The sequence below is a fragment of the Plecotus auritus genome (assembly GCF_963455305.1).
Source record: "Plecotus auritus genome assembly, chromosome: 2".
NCBI classification, from domain to species: domain Eukaryota; kingdom Metazoa; phylum Chordata; class Mammalia; order Chiroptera; family Vespertilionidae; genus Plecotus; species Plecotus auritus.
Genome location: NC_137771.1, coordinates 147,195,414 through 147,214,108, shown reverse-complemented (window position 1 = coordinate 147,214,108; position 18,695 = coordinate 147,195,414).

The window sequence follows — 18,695 nt, the reverse complement described above, 5'->3', positions numbered from 1 at the left end:
TGTCCCTCAGCCCAGCCTGCACCCTCTCCAATCTGGGACCCATCGAGGGATGTCCGACTGCCCGTTTAGGCCCAATCCCACTGGGCAGTTGGACATCCCTCTCACAATCCAGGACTGCTGGCTCCCAACTGCTCGTCTGCCTGCCTTCCTGATTGCCCCTAACCGCTTCTGCCTGCCAGCCTGATCACCCCCTAACCACTCCCATGCCAGCCTGATTGATGCCTAACTGCTCCCCTGCCAGCCTGATTGCCCCTAACTGCCCTCCCCTGCAGGCCTGGTCACCCCCAACTTCCCTCCTCTGCCGGCCTGGTCACCCCTAACTGCCCTCCCCTGCAGGCTTGATCACCCCCAACTGCCCTCCCTTGCAGGCCTGGTCTCTCCCAACTGCCCTCCCCTGCTGGCCTGATCACCCACAACTGCCCTCCCTTGCAGGCCTGGTCCCTCCCAACTGCCCTTCCCTGCTGGCCATCTTGTGGTGGCCATCTTGTGTCCACATAGGGGCAGCCATCTTGTGTGTTGGAGTGATGGTCAATCTGCATATTACTCTTTTATTAGATAGGATAGAGGCCTGGTGCATGGGTGCGGGGGGTGGCTGGTTTGCCCTGAAGGGTGTCCCAGATCAGGGTGGGGGTTCCCTTGGGGCATGGGGCTGCCTGGGTGAGGGGCCTGTGGTGGTTTGCAGGCTGGCCACACCCCATGGCGACCCAAGCGGAGGCCCTGGTATCTGGGACTTATTCATCTTCTACAATTGAAACTTTGTAGCCTGGAGCGGAGCCAAGCCTTCTGCTCGCGCCGAGGCGGCAGCCATTTCTGTTGGGATTTATGTATCTTCTATAATTGAAACTTTGTAGCCTTGAGTGGAGGCCAAGGCAGGCCAGAGCTGCAGAAGCTTGGCTTCCTCCATCACCGGGAGCAACCCTAGCCTCCTGCTCTCTCCAGCTCTGTGGCTGCCGCCATTTTTGTTGGGATTTATTTATCTTCTATAATTGAAACTTTGTGGCCTGGAGTGGAGGCCTGGGCCGGCCAGGGTGTGTGGAAAGCTTGGCTTCCTCCATTGCCAGGGAAACCCAAGCCTCCCTCCCACTCTCTCTGTGGCCACAGCCATCTTGGTTGGGTTAATTTGCATACTCGCTCCTGATTGGCTGGTGGGAGTGGCTGCTGGGCGTGGCTTGTGGGTGTAATGGAGTGATGGTTAATTTGCATATTACTCTTTTATTAGATAGGATAGATATATAGATATAGATATGTTTACATATAGATTTTTTTTGTTGTTTTGTTTTGTTTTGTTTTGTTTTTTTTAAATATATTTTATTGATTTTTTACAGAGAGGAAGGAAGAGTGATAGATAGTCAGAAACATCGAAGAGAGAGAAACATCGATCAGCTGCCTCCTGCACACCTCCCACTGGGAATGTGCCCGCAACCAAGCTACATGCCCTTGACCGGAATCGAACCTGGGACCCTTCAGTCCGCAGGCTGACGCTCTACCCACTGAACCAAACCGGTTTTGGCACATATAGATGTTTATAAATATATCTATATAATAAAAACCCAGCAACTGTTACTGCAGAGCCACTAGTCATTATGACACACACTGACCACCTGAGGGCAGACGCTCAATGCAGGAGCTGCTCCCTGGTGGTCAGTGCACTCCCACAGCTGGAGAGACACTCAACCAGAAGCTGGGCTCACAGCTGGCAAGCGCAGTGTCAGTGGCGAGAGCCTCTCCCACCTCCATGGCAGCACTAAGGAGTAGCGAGCCAGCAGTAAGGAGTGAGCAGGTGTGTGGTTAGGAGCTAGGGGTCCCAGAATGCAAGTGGGATATCAGGCCTAAACCAGCAGTCGGACATCCCCCGAGTAGTCCCAGATTGCTAGAGAGCTTAGGCCGGCTAGGGGACCCCCGCACACATGAATTTTGTGCATTGGGCCTCTAGTGTGTATGTGTGTGTGTGTGTGTGTGTGTGTGTGTGTGTGTGTGTGTGTGTGATAATTATTTCTTTAGAATAGTCTTCAAGAAGGTGAATTTCTGGATCAACATAAGAATATGTTTAAGGCTACTGACAACTTTCATAAATTTCCTTTTCAAAAAAGTTACAGCAATTTATAGCTCAACAAATCCAGCTGTACCCAGATTTTAACATTAACTTTTGTAAACCTATCCTAACTTAATGTTTGAAATATATTCTCATCATTTTCATTTTTGTTACTTGTTAGAATAAAGTATTTTATTATTTTTAGTAGCCACTATCTGTCCTCTCCCAAAAATTTTTAGGTTCTATCTCATACCTCTTAATTTATTAAGATACTAGTAGCCCTGCGCATGAATCCATGCGCCAGTAGCTCGCTGCCGCCCTCCTGTAGCTCTCCACCCACTGCCCCGCCCTCCTATAGCTCCCCCGAACCCCCCTCACTACCTCCCACTTGCTTGCTTGCTGCCCTGCCCTCTCCTGTAGCTCTCTGCCACCTGCTTGTAGCCAGTAGCTGGCTGCCGCCCTCCTGTAGCTCCCCCTGCCTCCCTCCCCCCTCCCCGCTCATAGCTTGCTGTCCTGCCCACTCCTGTAGCTCTCCACTGCCCGCTTGTAGTTTGCTGCCCCACCCTCCTGCAGATCCATGATCTGGTAGTTACGCAGTCAGTCGCTACACCTCATGGTGTAATAGATAATTAGCATATTCCTCTCTTATTATATAGGACTAGAGGATCAGTGCACGAAATTCATGCATGGGGGGGTCTCCTCAGCCCAGCCTGCACCCTCTCCAATCCGGAACCCCTCGGGGGATGTCTGACTGCTAGTCTAGACTAGCAGTCGGACATCCCTCTCACAATCCTGGACCACTGTCTCCTAATCACTCACCTGCCTGTCTGCCTGGTCATCCCTAACTGCCGCCCATTGCTGGCCTGGTTGCCCCCAACTGCCTCCTCCCTGCCGGCCTGGTCACCCCTAACTGCCCCCCTCCCCTGCCAACCTGGTTGCCCCCAACTACCCCCCTCTGCCAACCTGGTCACCCTTAACTGCCCCCCCTGACAGCCTGGTCACTGCCAACTGCCCCCCCACTGGCTTAGTCACCCCTTACTGCCCCTCCACCAGCCTAATCGCCCCCAACTGCCCCCCCCCCTGCCAGCCTGGTCGCCCCACACAGCCTGCTTGTTCAGTCATTTGGTCGTCCCTTGGGCCAGCCCTGGGCGGCTAGGCAGCCGACTTCCGAGGCTGAGGGGACGCTGGAGGTAGGCGCGTCAGCAGGGCTGAGGGGACTGGGTGCCGCCATCTTTGAGGGTGTGGTAGTCAATTAGCATATTCCCTCCTTATTAGATAGGATATTCAGTCTTAACATATTTATCATATTAATCCACTGTCTATTGTATTTACTGCAAGTATTTTAACAGTTTATTGTTTATTTTTTATCTTTGTGAGGCTTTTGTATATTATAGAAGTTTTCTAAAGTTAAAAAATTTTATCTGGTTAGAATTAAAGTTTAATTTTTTAAACTTTGGTCATCTCAACTTGTTTGCAATTTGAGAGGAATTTCTTTTTAATTTTTCAATTTATATACAGTAAATTCATTCATGGTGATTTACTATTCTATGGGTAATGAAAAAATAAATTAATCCCTATGATATCACCATAACTATAGTAGAGAACAGTTCCATCATAACAAAGAATTCCCTCATGCTCACTCCTTATAGTCAACCCCTACCCTTGGGCCCTCATTCCTGGCAACTACTAACCTGTTTTTCACCCATATAGTGATGCAAAATACTTTCACACCTTTTTTTCCCCATGCTACAGATCTATCCATGTGCCTCTTCCCCAGACTTCCTTCTCTCCAAGATTCCATATTCCTCTTTTCACCACACTGGTTCCCATCCCAACTCTGGTCCAACCACCAATCCATTAGCTACAACTCAAGAGTCCATGTAAATCTTAGCTCAGGCTGTTTCTCTCTCCACACAGTGGATGACCAAAGCTTTGCTCATTGGGAGAATTTTCCCTCACTACTGTTCTTCAGGGTTATTCTAAGAGGGACAGCAGGGCAGCAGTAATCCTTTTATAACTTTTCCCTATATATCAAGCCAACACATACATGAAATAAGCTTCGCTTTTTTTCTTCATCTATTGGCTTCTTTTAAAGAACCCCCATGATTGTAAGCTGAATGAGAGGCTCTGGTGAAAAAATTTTAGGTGGTATGTGGGTATGGACCACCTACTCGTGCCTGACCATAGATTTCCCACAATAATGGATTACCATTTGCTATCTGCCCAATACTCTACTCTACCCTGTATCACAAGGTAAGACATTCCACCTTCACTCTTCCCCAGTAGCAAGCTAAGAGCTGTTTTTCAACAGGTTTAGGCTGCAGATGCATTACAATACCTGCTGCATTACAATAATTGCAGATGGCATGGCCCTGTTTCAAAGCCATAGAGGCCTATGATTATTTTCATAATCCCCACCTGGCCATCTTTTCCCACCACAGATACTTTCATTACCAAAAGGTCTGCTGGATTGCAGGCCCAATTGGTAGGGCTTATCCTGCCCTGGGCCTCACTCAAAGTCATCTTCTGTGTCCGTTAGGAAATGAGTCAGAACAGTATGCCCAAGTATGGAACATGCTACCTCCAGAACCAAAGAGGCCACCTAGGCACTGTGCTTAATTCTTTTTTTTTTTAATTCTTTATTGTTTAAAGTATTACATATAGTATTACCGGCAGCAGTTTGCTTTGCATTGGCAGGGTGTCCTGTTCACCTCACTCATGTGCTGGGTCACTGAATTATCAGAGTTTATTTCTTTTATTTCTTATCATGTATCTTTCCAAGGTCTCCAACATACTTGTTTGTCTACTCCAATTAACATGGAATCATCCATAGATCAACGTTACGTTTTATGGAACATCCAGGTGACCCGATGCTGTTGGCCCATATGATGGAAGGTGGAGAGTTATTTGTGGCCCTGGGGTAAGGCCACAAATGTATATTGTTATTTATCTCATGTGGATGAGACATGTTTCTTGATCCTTCTTCTGAATAGGTACAGGAAATAATGCATTTTTCAGATCAGTGTTGCATGCTTTGTATCTGAGATCCTTTATTAATCTGCTCCAGCAAAGATACAGAAGCTATAATTGGAATTACCCCTTGCTTGAATTTTTTAATCCTTCCCTAGGATGCAATCAGGTTTTTAAACAGAAGATGTGATAAGGAGCTCTTCCTTTGTGTTCTTTGAATCTCCAACGGTGGCATTAATATCTATCACCATCCCTCTACCCAAGATGGGTATTATTTTTGGTTCACTGTTTTGACAGTGAAGTGGAGGCCAATTTCAGAGGCTCCCACTAATTCTCTTACAGTAGACATTACAATAGAAATTACTCCATAGGCTCAAAACCCAATTTTTATATTCTGCCAACTACCAAGTATATCTATTCCAATTATATATTCAGGGACTGGGGAAATAATGGGGTGAGTCCCTAGCTCTAGTGAATGCATATAGCTAGTTTTGGGCCAGGACTCCATCTCTTACCTATCCTCATAGAGACCCATTCCGACAAGAGCACAGTGATGATGCTTCAGGTCTCTAGGTATCAATGTCAATTGGACACTGTGTCCACTAGTCCTCAAAATGTCTTGAGTATTACTCTTTTCCCAATGACAGTTACTTGAGTAAATATTCTAAATCTCTTTGGGGAAAGACTGAGGGAATTATTGCTATATACATTTACCATAGTATTGCAGGGTCCTTCCTTGTGAGTACCAAGCCTCTCCCTATGTCCGTGGGTCCAGGAAACACAACTTTTGTTTGGCTATCTTCTTCGGCATGTTGACCATCCATTCTTGATTTATTTTGTTTGTGTAAATTAAGTAATATGCTTATTGGCTTCCCATCTATCCTGACCCTGGGAAACCTGAGTATTTTTAACCATTGCAGAGCCCTCTGTAGATCAGGTTCTCTGGCTGCTAGGCTGACCATGCTATTGATTATACTAATTGCACCCACCTTGCTTATCATGGTTAAGTGTTACTAAGACTCTTTACCAGCCCAACTTAAAGACACAGATCTCAATTAGCTTCTCAGATATGCAGATGTACCTTTTAGAAGAAAATTCCTCACCATTGCTAAATAACTGTTCTCCAGGCCCTCCTGTGGAACACAGTTAGTTGGTGAGTATTCCCACTTTACTTAGATATCTACTTGAGGAAGCCCTGTTCTCTCAGACTTTTCTTTTTTCTCTCAGACTTTTGATTCCCGCCTCCACTATCTGTCATGGGAATTCTGACATTTCTACTTAACGTGTTCCATTATTTCTCTCAAGCTTCCAAGAGCCGTCTTAGCAGCATATTAGCTCTATCTCCTGGGTTCTGGATAGGGTGTTAAATCCTATAGCCTGGAAGAGTGTTCTCATGTAAATAAAGACTATTTCCCAACTTGATGTTCTTTCTCCACCTTGATCCAGCACCCTCAAGAAAGATGCGTACATGCACGCGCGCACACATACACACACACACACACACACACACACACACACACACACACACACAAACACACATCTTCCTGGCACCTGCCAATACAAATTAGCCTGGCCCAATAGTTCCTTGGACATGGAATCTCTTTACTCCCTTAGTAGGACTAGCACACCTTGGCTGGGTTATGTTATGCATAACCCTAGTTCTTGGTCTGGTTTCCAGGAGTGGAGGTGGAGATAGTTTCTGAAGGGAGTGTGTGTTTGTCTCTCAAAACCTCAGTGTCATCTTCAAGCAATGGGGAAGGTGATGACTAACACTTAATAGAGTTAAGTAGGCTACTTCTGTGGGCCCAGAGTTTAAGGAAGTATGGGGATTCAAAATTTTTGAGGAAATAAATATAGATGCCCCATTCCAAGTCACAACATCCTAATGCTTTCTAACTGGGGCCCTAATCTCCGTATAGTAAACTTGCTGGGGTTAAAAATTCAACCCTCTCTGAAGTTCCACTACCCTCATAATTAAGGCCTGGGATTGATCCTCAACTTGTTCTTTTTATAGTTGTAGGAGATAAAATTTTCTTTGTATACTGCCAAGAATGTCCCCTGGCTTGCACACTTTACCTTAATTTAATGATTAACCACCCTTAGCTTTTGTCTTTCTCCAATGCATTGCTTGCACACAGCAAAAGTCATCTGATTCTACTGGCCTTATAATTCTACTTCACCAGAACCTCTCAAATGCCTGAGATATTGCCCCTGCCAGGGATTCTCTTTCACTGTAACTTATCCCAGTTTACTACTTGTGGAAGTTAACAACTGCACTGCTACATCATGCCATGGTCTATCGGTGTCCCACCCACCACCAGGGATGGTGTTCTCATTCCCTCGCAGCCAGGCAGGTGACAAGCTCAAAATTCCATTGCAGAGTCTGGTTCCTCAGTCTACTCCAGGAACCAACTAGTATTTAAGTTGGGTTCTCCAGAAAACAGATTCTAATGCTGAACAACACCCATAAGAGAGAAAAGAATGAGGACTGGGCAGATGGAGAAGCTGAACAGCAGTGCAGTTATGCCAGAGCCCTTGCAAATCCTTCAAGATGCCCTACAGCTAGAATGGCTCTTCAGAGTTTTCTAGAATTGAGGCAAGGAGGCTGGGTCTTTGTACACCCATTTAGATCAATTATTTAATGTGAGCTATCTCCATGGAGAGGGTATGACCTTGAGCAAGGCTGCACCATTTATTTTAGAGCACTTTCCAGAGAGATTCTCAGCAGCCAATACTCTCCTCAGATGTGTGAATGGGTGCCACACGCTTGCAGGGGAATCTGCGTCACATACCACAACAGCCACCACATACTTCCACAACAATAACAAAATAGTATTTGGGAAAGATGTTCATGAAAGTCAGCATAATGAACAGGTAGAAGAATAATTTATATTATAGTATCAGTGGAGAGATTAATATCACTTAGCCACTAGTAAATAAAAACAGGGAGGGACCAAACAAACTCTGGCCAAGAAGAAACCTTCTCATAGCACAAGATATGTTCTGTCAGCTGCACAACTTCCCCACCCCTGAATCTGTCTCCACCTTTAAGTTGGTGCACTGGCCTACACAGTTCTGCCTGCTGCCCTTCCACACATCACTCACTGTGTTCTGCTTCCAAGGCAGGGACAGTTCTCAGATTCCAAAATGGATATTGTTTCATGCAATTATACACCAACTACTATTCAATCAGCTCTCTGCTTTTATTGGGAACAACTAGTAAAGAGAAAAGATTTGGGGAGGGGGTCTGGTTCTGGTTCCACATGTAAGAAGCTCAGAAGTCAGCATTAATCTTAACAAGTAAAAAGTTGAACAGCTAAAAAATCAACAACTCACCTTGGATCTGTAACAGGCAAGGGCACCAGGCAAACCACTGACCCCAAGATCAGAGAGACAGGTGAATACAGAATTATGGCTTCCGGGGGCAGAGACTCACCTAGGGAACCGAGTGCAGGTAGGAAACATGAAACTGCAATTGACGAGTTACTGAAGGCCCCGCAGGGACAGGTCTGACCATTAAAAACTCAGGCAATCCAGTCATAGGGGTACCTCACAATATTGTGAGATTTACCTCCAGGAGCTTGACCAGATTCCCTCAGAAATATTGGAGAAACATCACCTCCTCTTCTGGCAAAGGGAGAAGAACCATTCTGAAATATCCCAGAATACTCAGTTCTTCTTTAAAAGGTCTGCCCTCAGGAGTAGGTAGTTAAGCTGAGCCTAACATGCTGGGTATTATAGAGCATAACTGACTTGGGGGACGGGAAAAACTTAACTCCAGTCAGCTCAAGCCATACTGTTCCACCTAAAGGAGGAGAAAAAACCAGAGAAACACTTGTGAAGTTCACAGTCCAAGGGCAGAGCCTCACTAAAAGACAGACCTAATAATAGGGCTACAGGACACTTATTCTCCCTCCATACCTTGACACCATATTACTAAAGGCCTATTCACAGCATTTCCTTTTGCCTGGTACATCATGTACAGCTATCAGGAAAAAATTACAAAGCATACCAAAAAGGCAAGAAACAACTTGAAAAGACAGAACAAACATCGAAATCAGACATGGTAGGGATATTGGAATTTAAAACTGTTATTAATATGCTAAGAGCTTTAATGGATAAAGTAGACAGCATGCAAGAACAGATGGATATGAACACAGGGGTGCATATATTCTTTCTTATGAGTGTTTCAGGTTTCTTAACAAGTAAAAAGCTGAATAGCTGAAAAATCAACAACTCATCTTGTATTTGTAACAAGCAAGGATGCCGAGCAAACCGCTGCCCCCAAGATCAGAGAGACAGATGAGTGAATACAGGGAGTATATCTTAGGATATATTCCTAGAAGTGGGATCACTGGGTCAAATGGGGGTTCAATTTTTTAATTTTTTAAAGGAAACTCCATACTATGTTCATAGCAGCACAATTTATAATAGCTAAGATTTGGAAACAGCCTAAGTTCCCATCAGCAGATGAGTGGGGGGAAAAAACAAAACAAAAAAACTGAGGTACATTTACACAATGGAATACTACATGGCAATAAAAAACAAAGAATTCTTACCATTTGCAACAGCATGGATGGACCTGGAGAGTATTATGCTGAGTGAAATAAGGAGGTCAGAGAAAATAAGCATCACATGATCTCACTCCTATGTGGAATCTAATGAACCAAATAAACTGATGATCAAAAATAGACCCAAAAACATAGAAGCATGAAGAGACTATTGAATCTCAGAGGGAAGGTAGGGGAGGTTAGGTGGGAAGAGATCAACCAATGAACTCGTATGCATATATGCATAACCCATGGACACAGACAAAGGAGTGGTGAGGGCCTGAGGGGTGGGGGAGGATGGGAGTGGGTTGAAAGAGGTTAATGGGGGAAAAGGAGGACTTACCTATGTAATGCTTTCAACAATAAAGATTTTTTTAAAAAAGAAAGAAAAGCTTAGTTTTAGCTAAGAAAAGAAAGAAAGGAAGAAAGGAAGAAAGAAAGAGATGGGTATGTAAGCAGAGAGAAAGAAATCCTAAGTAAGAACCAAAAGGAAATGCTAGAGATCAAAAACTCTGTAACAGAAAGAATGCTTTTGATGGGCTTATTAGTAGACTGAACATAGCTGAGGAAAGAATCTCTGGTTTGAGAATATATCAATACAAATCTCCAAAGCTGTAAAGCAAAAAGAACAATGACTTCTAAAAACAGAATATCCAAGGACTCTGGGCAATTACAAAAGGTGTAACATATTGTATGCATAACCAGAAGGAAAAGAGAGGAAGGAACAGAAGAAATGTAAGAAAAAATAATGACTGAGAGTTCCTCAGAATTAATATCAGACACCAACCCACAGATCCAGGAAGCTCAGAGAACACCAAGCAGAATAAATACCAAAGAGAAGAGACTGAAATTACTTGAGTAGATTAATCAGCATAGGTTATTATAGGAAGGAACACTTCAAAAATTCTGCAGCCTAGGTGATTCTGACCAGTTTTCTTCATCCAATTTAATGAATAATCTACTCTAGTCAGAGACTCTGAGACCCACTAGTCTCACTTCTCCTGTTTGCCATGCAATAAATAAATAAATAAATAAATAAAATTCTTAACCCCGCTAATGATAGAAACAGGATCATTTTAAATAGAGTCAAATGGTGGTTTCTGAACTTTAGTGAAGCCAGAGATAAAATATCTTTCTATACAAAAAGTATAGAAGTTATTATATTATAATTGTTTTACTAACCCACCCAAGGCCAACTTTCAACTCATGAGAACTGGCAATATGGACTTAGTCTTTAGATTTAAATAAATCTAAGTTCAAGTCCTGGCTCTGCTACCTAATAGTTTTGTTTTTATGGGAAGATTATTTAACTTGCCTAGGCTTCAGTTGCCTTTACATAAAATAGAGATATTCATGATACCTATTTCATTGAGTTGCAATTACGGTATCTTGCAATAGCATAAGCAAATAGCTTTGGACCTGGCACTGAGTACAAAGTCCTTAATTAATGATACCTGTACTAATCAAGGTTATATTATATACCAATTATTATTATTTGCATTAATATTAGTCACTGTGTGAGCAATCTCCTTTCTCAGTGTTCTCGGGTTGTCAGAACACAGCCTAACAGAGGCAGAAGTCCGTGTTTTAGTGTTTTAAATTGTGGCCCTCCAGAGGACCAGCAACACAACTGTGCTTGTTTAATGTGGTTTGTTCTGCACCATATGTGTGTGGGCTTTTAATAAATGCTATTTGATGATGATGATGAGTTCCTGGAGACAGAGCTGTGTTCAGCAGAGTCACTACATTATGCTTGGCCTCACTTTCTGCTACTCAACTCCAGGAATGCTCTTGTGAGCAGTACAGAAACATCTGAAATTTCCATTTGAGGTGAAGTACCACTGCCAGCAAGCCTCACGAAGGGAGTCCTTAACCCTCACCCTTTTTTCTTGTGGCTTCTTCCAAACTAACCCTCAGAAGGGCTTTCTCAGCAGGCGTCCCTGGGCTTCTCCTCAGTCCTGATCATTCCACAGCAGCGCTATCTGCCATGCTTCCCTCAAAAGCAAGGGGCTAATAGCTGCTGAGCTCAGTGGGCCAACTCCCAAAGTCCAAATGATGGAGAACAGTTTATTACAACTGCACCAAAAGGAAAAACAAACCAGACCAAGGACTTCAGTCCCTAATAGATACAAAATGAGCTTCAGCTCCAGGGACTCAAACAGGGTTTTAACTTTTTTGAAATGTTTGCATTACAAACAGTGATATATTAAGCACCAAGCATGAAAACTAAGATCAAAAGAAAAGACTTTTTCCTTCCCATAACTTACTAGAAAGTGACTGGGAAGTATGATGGGCATGTCATCCTCTGGGATCAAGCCATTTCAAAGAGCACAAACTCTTTTTCACAGGTAGTTCACTTTCCAATCCACGAGGGCCTTTGACTAAGTTTTGTGTTGGTAAGTCCTCCTCACTACTAGAAAACTATATTTACCAAATGGTATTTGAATTAAAAATGTCTTTTGTTTCAAATGTACCCACTTGTTTTTAGAAAATAAAGAATTTCTTCATGGGTGAAATGTCAACTTTCTTACCTATGAAATTTCTACCCTTCTGCCCAAGAGTTGTAGTTGCAAAGGGTCTAGTGACCCCTGGCACACCCTTTCCAAGGAAGATGCTTTGGACAGAGTGCTGTAAATGAACAATGCTTCCTTTCAGACAACCTGGGTTCTCCAAACACAGAGATGGCTGTGATGCTTTGCCAGATCAAGAGAGAGCCCTGTGTTTAACAGTGGTGACCTGGACTTGCAGCAACGTTATGAGCTTTGCAGACAGTCTGCCTATGCAGGCTTAGACCTGGTTTCCAAGGTTCATTGAAACTATTGCCTGAAATAGCAGGGAAGAGTGAAAAGATATTTGAGAGAGCAGAAATCACATCTGGGGTCAGAGACAACTGTGCCTGCCCTTGGAAAACAACAAGACTATTAGTTTAATATTGCAAAGGTCACAGAAATAAGAAATCTTGCCTTACTGTACCTAAGTTTAAGTGTTCCCTGTTATACTCCAAGCCACCCTTTTATCCTTAATCAAATTTTACAGCCACTTGATCAATCATTTCATCAAGTTTTTAAATTCATCCACAGAGACTTTGCAATAATATTCCAAATATTTTTTACTTTTTTTTTTTTTACATTGTGGATAAGTCTGTTGTTACTGGCAATGTGTGTAGGAACCAGTCCTGGTGACCTCTCTGTGAACCCACCAAAAAGTCAAAATTTGCAATTTCTTGTTCAGTGTAAAGCTAAGCTTTGACCTTGGGGACTTTGTTGTGGTGGCTTTCCCCAGGAAATCAAAGAGACTGGTCATTTCCCAAGTCCCCAACAGCAATTCTGTTATAAAAATCTCTCAGGGGCCTTTGAGTAAGCATCTTTCAACTTAATGGTTCAAGTATAAGTTTTCATTGGTATACAAGACTATAATCTAAATCTCAAGTCTTTCAAGAGGTGACAGGAAGACAAAAGGAAACTAATTTCAGCAAAGAAGAGGTGGGGTGAGATAATATAAAACCTAATAGGAGGTGGTCTGTTTGTACTCAATGACCTTATCAGTCTTCCCATCTTTTTGGAATGTCTCATTTCTTTTGCTGGGTCCCTTCCATTGTTCTTGCTGGCTCTTCTCATGTAGAGAGCAAATACTTTCTCTGCCAATTACAATTGAGTCTCTTACACCTCTGTGGGAACATTCTGTAGGTTGGACTTTATTTCAGTTTACTTGGATGCCCTTCCTGTTGACCTCATATTTTCCAAGTGTCTCACTTATCAGCCCTCCCTAAGAAGTTAGGTACCGCTAATCTACACCTCACTCAGATGTTGACATAACTTTTGTCACCAGCAGTTCTACTTGTCAAAAGCAGTTGTGTGTGCTATCAGATGTCCAGAGCTCAGCAGATGATCTTTATAATAAACTCCAGGGAGATGCTCAATTTGTAGATTTATTCATCTAAACCCTTCTCATCTTGTTTACCCAACCCAAAGGACCACTTCCCTATTTTAGAACCACATGATTTTGTGAGGACCAGGATTAGCCTGTACTTATTGAATGAACACTCATTATTTGCCAAAACTTTGTTAGAGAAATAAAATATAAAGGACCCTACAGCTTTAGTCTAAAAATGTCATGTCTCAAACAAAGAATTTGAGGTCCAGACAGGTAAAGTAATTTTTTCAAGTCATCCTATGTAACTATTTTCTCTCTTTTCTGCATCCAGCGCGACTAGAGAGCTGGTCCAATTCCTGAGTAGAGGCGGCTGGGGATTGAGAAATAAAAGAAAGAAAGCGACAAGACACAAAATGGAAGGAAAAGGCTGGGGCAGGGTGAGACCGCTGTCCTCTTCTGAGGGAGAAACAGTGACCCAAAGCCGATGCAGCGTGTTTATTTTATACCCCCAAATACCAGGAAGTTTCACCAAAAGTCAAGACAAAGGAAATTATTTACATTCTTGAGTAGGCCCGAGCATTCCTGGTGCTTGACTGGATTTACATATCAAGACCCACTACCTGACACCGGGGCTGAAATGAAGGTCAAGCTGATAACACCCTTGCCTTTTTGGCAAAGCGTGTTCCCAGGGTGTGGCTTTGCCTGTCGCCTTGGGTTCAGCTGACAATTTAAAGAAATGCCCATGTGCCTTCCCAGGCACTCTCTACAATCCTACAATGATGTGGTGGTGGGACTAAAACAAGAAAACAATTCTTATCACAACTGCTGGGCTTTCATATGTTCTATGGGCTTCCAGTTTATTTGTGATGACAACTTTAATTCCATAACATCATAACCCCAAAACATTTCCATATAAACTTACATGGTCCCCTCTAGTTAAAATATTTTATGTTGTTTGAAAAATGCTTATTGATGCCTCATCTTCCTAAGATTTTCCACAAAAGCAAACTTTAAATAGAAAGCTAATAAATTATTTTATTCTTTTCATTGTTCAAATTCTCACTGACCTCATAGGTCCTGGGAAATCTTCCCTAGTAACAGTCCTACAAAAATCATAAAGCAATACACAGACTGCAGGGAACTTAGTGAATTCAGAGCAGCATGTGACAGGAAGCCTGTGAGGAGTAAGCCTCAGAACCATATGTAAGAATTGAAAGATGGTAACTCTTATTTTGACTAGTAACAATTAGGGTAAATTAGGCTGAGTAAATCATGCAGCTTGTCCAGATCTTTCATCCAAACTAATCCATTCACTACTGAACACATGTGTCTCAAATCTGGTCCAGAGTTCCTCCAAAGTACATGTGTGTTTTATCCATACAACTTTCACTTAGTGGAATAACTACAGTGTGCATAACAGAGGAACTTAGGGAAGAAATAGAGGCATAGTCCCTTATAGAGTATTAGGAACACAGCCCTCAAACGCAACTGCCTTTATCCAGGTGTCTCATCTTTTGACTTGGACTAAATATATTCCAAGGTTTTTGGAAAGGTGTATATGAAGAGCATCACCTACTTCAAATTTTTTTATCTCCATACTTATTCCATGCTGAAGTACATTCTTGCTTCTGGCATGTGACCCCACTTCTTTAGATCTTTTGAGTCAGAACCTTAACCTCTTGTATTGGTAATCCAAGATCTTTAACTTAGAGATACAAAATATTATCTGATCCTGCCTGAGCCCTTCAGTCCTTAAAGGTCTTTTAATTTCCTTGTTCGGGTTCCCTATCCCTGCAGCCTTCATTCTTATTGACTTTAACCCAAGACACGTACTTGTTCACCCCTTGCTCTGCCTCTGGATTTGACCTATGATGCTTTTGACATGGTCATTGCTAGAACCTTTCTGACTTTGCAGTATCTTCTATTCCTGATGTTTGAGAAAGAGATTCATGTTGACAAACAAGAGTACATGTGAGTGAGGTCTTAAAGAATATCAGGCTGGGGATAAAACCTCTGGAGCATGATCAAAAGTCACGCATTAAGATTTAGAATAGTTCTAAAATGAGCAGAACCTGCTTAACTCTGACTTTCAAACAATCCAAACATTTTTTTTAACATGCTCAACCTCTTGTCAGAAAGATTAAGTCATTAAAGCAAACTTATATAAGAAATTTGATCTAAAAAATTCCTAGATGTCTGTGCTGGGGTCAGTATACATAAAAATTATTTCCTGTAGTCTGTATATTCAATTCTAAAATATCACACCAATGATCCCAGAGCAATGATAGTCTTATATTCATGATTTAAGATTAAAATGGCCCTTGGCCTTGTGTAAAATAAAATAGGAGCAGACGCTGATATATGTTGAAACAATTTTCAATATGAAAAGTTTTATTTTTTAATTTTCCAGCAAAAAACTAATTAACTAGACATTAACTTCTAATATTTCAGTTTTAAAATAAAGAATGCAATGGAAATTCATTATAACTGATTTGTTAAATGACTTTTGTATACCTGAGAACTGTCAGTTCCCTAAAATATGCCTGTATGGAGATGTCATCACTTATCCTACATCTCCCAGTAACTATACTTAATCAAGTAATTTGAAGTCTTTAAACCTTATGTGTAAAATAGAGTGTAAGATGTTCAACTAAATAACTTTTAAAGCCCCTTCCAACTGTGAAGTAATTTGATTATGTGGATTCTATAACACTATTTGTGTGTCACCCCAATATTAATCCTGTCCTCTGGTAATAACAGAAAAAAAAAACACATAAGCACAAAATGAAGTCTCAGATGATGTCTCCAGTGTGCTCAAAGCCTGTGATTCTCATTGACTCTAAAAGGAGTTTTGCAGATGTGGAAGGAAGAACATAAATAGTGTGCCTCTGTGAAGTGAAACTGAGTGAACCAGCCAGCTGCACCCAGAGTGACTTCACTTGAACTATGCTTTGGTACCTAGTACTCAAACCAGCTGTGCCACAATCCCTGATCCAATTTTATTTGCAACAAGAAAGTGTTAGGAGACACAAGGGAAACTATTTACCTGTGGGAGATTAGAGATTGAAAGATAACACAACTAACTTGCAAGTCATTGGTAATTATAGGAAATTTCTCAAACAAATATTTGCTAGGCTTTTCTGTGTTTTGTGGTTTTGTTTTTTACTTTATCTTGGAGCAATATTCAGTTGAGCATCTGCTGTGTACCAGATTCTGGAGGAATAGAAGGCATAGCTTTTGTTTTCAATTCTGTGGGAAAGATAAAACATACACAAATAGATACAGTATGATACTATATGGATTGACCCACATGTCACTGATACAACATTCTCTAACAACTCCAGATAGGTTTTTGGCTAATCACCATCAAGTCCTTGTGACATAAATCACATAGATATAAATGATACAACCACACACACACACACACACACACACACACACACACACAAGCCAAGAAGTATGACCACTGTAAATAAATATTTTTAAAAGGACATTAGTGAACTAGGTGAACTTGGTGGTGAAAATTCAGTGAATCATGTAATTATAACCTTAATGACCTTGCTTTATCTCATTCATAAAAGTGTCAGCATCGGTTGTTCTAGCAGAGATTAGTAAACCTAGATATTAGATACATGTCCCTCTATTAAATGAAATGTTTCTTGAATACACTAAACTGAATGCAAAATGGATGACTTTACCCCAACATACTGCTCCTTGGAATTTCAAATAATCTTGTTTAAAACTTAAAGCATTACAATTCCTCATTGTCACTGTATTTTTATCTAACTAGTTTTTAATGGAATATGTATTATTTTTAGTGGAAATAGTATATTTAATAGAAAACACAAAATAAACCTGAATTTCTATATACATACAATTTAAGCTTCCTTATAAAATTGACCACATAAATATAACTCTGTTCCCCCCAAAATATGCTAAGATGTCAGAAGAAGAAGAAAATGTAGATCTTAGAAAGACAACAATAATGAGAAAGAAAACAACAGAGTATAAGAACTTCCAACAACTTTTTGGAAAGCTGATGGAGCAATTGCAACTAACAACTGAAGGAGTAGTAACTAAATTAACTATAGGCACACCTTGGAAATTTGCAGGTTCAGTTTCAGATCACTATAATAAAATGAGTATCCCTATAAAGTAAGCCATAACCATTTTTCTGGTAGAGGGTCTTACCTTCAATTTGTAAAAAAAAAAAAAAAAAAAAAAACATCTGCGATGCACAATAAAATAAGGTGTGCCTGTACAATCTGAAATGCTGGAAAAGGAGGGCCTTAAGTCAGGCTCCTTAGAAGCAAAGACCTAAATAGAGATTCCTGCATAAATGGTTTATTGGGGAAATGCACTCAGGAAAAACTTGTAAGAGCAATGAGGGAATCAGGCTACAGCAGAAGAAAAGGCTAAGCAAACATGATTTTGAAGGAAGTCTAGTTTCAGCCTGATCTCACAAAGGACTCTGGGGGATAATGTGCACCCCTATGTTCATAGCAGCACAATTTGTAATAGCTAAGATCTGGAAACAGCCCAAGAGCCTACCAGTAGATGAGTGGATAAAAAAGATCTGGTACATTTGCACAATTAAATACTATGCAGTAGTAAAAAAAAGAAGGACCTCTTACCCTTTGAGACAGCACGGAGGAACCTGGAGATCATTATGCTGAGCGAAGTAATCCAGTCAGAGAAAGACAAGTATCACATGATATCACTCATATGTGAACAAGATGAACTGATGAACAAAATTGATCCAGAGACATAGATGGAACAGACTATCCAGGGAAGGTGGAGGATGAGGGGATGTCGGGGTGGGGCTGGGAAGAGATTAACCAAAGAACTTATATGCATATATACATAACCCATGGACACAGACAATAGTGTGGTGAAGGACTGGGGTGGAGGTCAATGGGGGGAAAAGTGGGACATCTGTAATACTTGCAACAATAAAGATAAAGTTAAAAGAAAGGTTATCACATTATCCCATTCAGACAGAAGGAGGCTGGGCTGTTATGCCCCTGAGTCAATTACTCCATGGCCAGGGGGCTACCTCAGGCAGAGGGAGAAAAATCTAATTTCTTATGTGTCTCTGGGCAAAGAGACTCCCCTCAGCCAAGGACCATCATTCAAAAAAGTGTGTGGTGTATGCCATCAGCAGCCAGCATTTACAACAACTAGGGGCTGATATACACCCTAGTAAAGGGAATCAGGGCAAAATACCATCAGCATCCTTCATGTCCTGGCAAGGATGAAGCAGAACAGTG